The sequence below is a fragment of the Coregonus lavaretus genome (assembly GCF_964263955.1).
Source record: "Coregonus lavaretus genome assembly, chromosome: 23".
Taxonomy (NCBI): domain Eukaryota; kingdom Metazoa; phylum Chordata; class Actinopteri; order Salmoniformes; family Salmonidae; genus Coregonus; species Coregonus lavaretus.
In genome coordinates, this window is record NC_140010.1 from 25,534,139 (window position 1) to 25,535,669 (window position 1,531).

General features: G+C 41.7%; 1 long non-coding RNA gene across 1 annotated transcript; it reads right to left on the reverse strand.

Annotated features, from left to right (window-relative positions):
- Positions 1-632: 632 nt before the first annotated feature.
- LOC311150574 lies at positions 633-1,270 on the reverse strand. Its single transcript, XR_014615120.1, has 3 exons — positions 1,063-1,270; positions 838-957; positions 633-731 (listed from the first exon to the last, which is right to left on the reverse strand). It is a non-coding gene; the product is annotated as an uncharacterized lncRNA (long non-coding RNA).
- Positions 1,271-1,531: the final 261 nt, after the last annotated feature.

The window sequence follows — 1,531 nt, forward strand, 5'->3', positions numbered from 1 at the left end:
ACAATAGTAAGGTTCAATGACACAGAAAGCAGTTCAATGTCGGGGTACAGAGTCGCTCTCTTACCAGGATCGCGGTCCGCTCTGACCAGGGTGAAGCCGGCCGGCTCCACCTCTCTGTCCGGGACTCTGTCATCCAGCCAAGTATCCCAGCTGTATTGGGATTCCGCTGCCAGCAGCGTTTTCATTATTTAGTCCGTTCGTAGCGGGTATGTACACGATCAACAAGATCAGTCCAAAACCGAAGATCAGTCCAAAGCAGAATGTTTGCAGAATGTTTGTAAACTAAGTCTACAAATTAAAAACATAAAATAACGCCACACTGCAGGTCGCAACATAGACGCTGTTAGCCGCCATTGTCTTAGTTACGTTCAACGTTACGTCACGTATGACGAAAGCGCGTAAGTGCATGCCCACAGACACCCATAGAGAATGTATTGAAAGTTTTGAAATTTGAAAAAAATAGATTTTACATGACAGGCTATGAGAGACTTCTGGGCGATTTTCAACCTGACTGAAATCGCCCAAAAAACGGGCGGGGCCATTTGAAGCACGACTTTAGCCTGATTTGACATTTAGTGGCTGGCAGATCAGACGTGAACACTGATAACTGCTGTTGCCGTGATATAATTGATTAGAAAAAAATCCCTTCCTTTTCCCGTTTGGCAGTGCGTCGCCCATATCGCCCTATTGAACAAGCCGTCCCTGCTTGGCACCATCAATCCTACGTTTATCTAGTAAAATAACAAAGATATAATTAATGTATACATAGGTAAAATAAATATACACAAATACATATAGAGCATTGCAAAATTGTATAGGACAGTCAGTACACCTTACCTGGACGTGTTCTTTCTTTAGGCCTATATATTCCTTTTGGCCCATAGTTAAAAGACTGTCGTTCTTTTGATTTCGAGCTTCTGTACTCCATGAACTGTTTGTATGATGGGCATGGTTGTTCTGCAGAAATGGACAGAGTTCCGAAACAGAACGTTAGAAGCCGCTCAAAAAATCATTAGCGTTACTGTCCTTAGATAGCTAGCGTTTTGGTTTTGCTAAACTTACTTTGCATAGCACTGTCCGGCTGTCGAGACGTCCCCTGTGTTTCCAATGTTTCCGTCTTGTCCGCGTCCTTTAAAAACTCCAAACACCGACCACACGTAAAGCAAAACCGCGTTAAGCTGTTCATGTGTTTGCCACAAAACGGGCAAAACATCCCTCGGCCGCAGTCCATGTTCGGGCGGTCACCATAAACTTATTTGACGCCATAAACTCCACAACAACAAGACCACGCTCATCACTTCCGTGTCACTTCCGGTATATGGTACATTCCCTTTCCGTGACGAATCTGTCATTTGTAAATTTGTTTCGGGACTGGTAAAAGTGTTTTGCGTCTTGTTAATTTGTTTTATAAAATGTTAATTTGTTTTATAAAATGTTAATTTGTTTTATAAAATGTAAATTTGTTTTCCAAAATGTAAATTTGTTTTCCAAAATGTAAATTTGTCTCGAGCTTTGTAAAAGTGTTTCATTC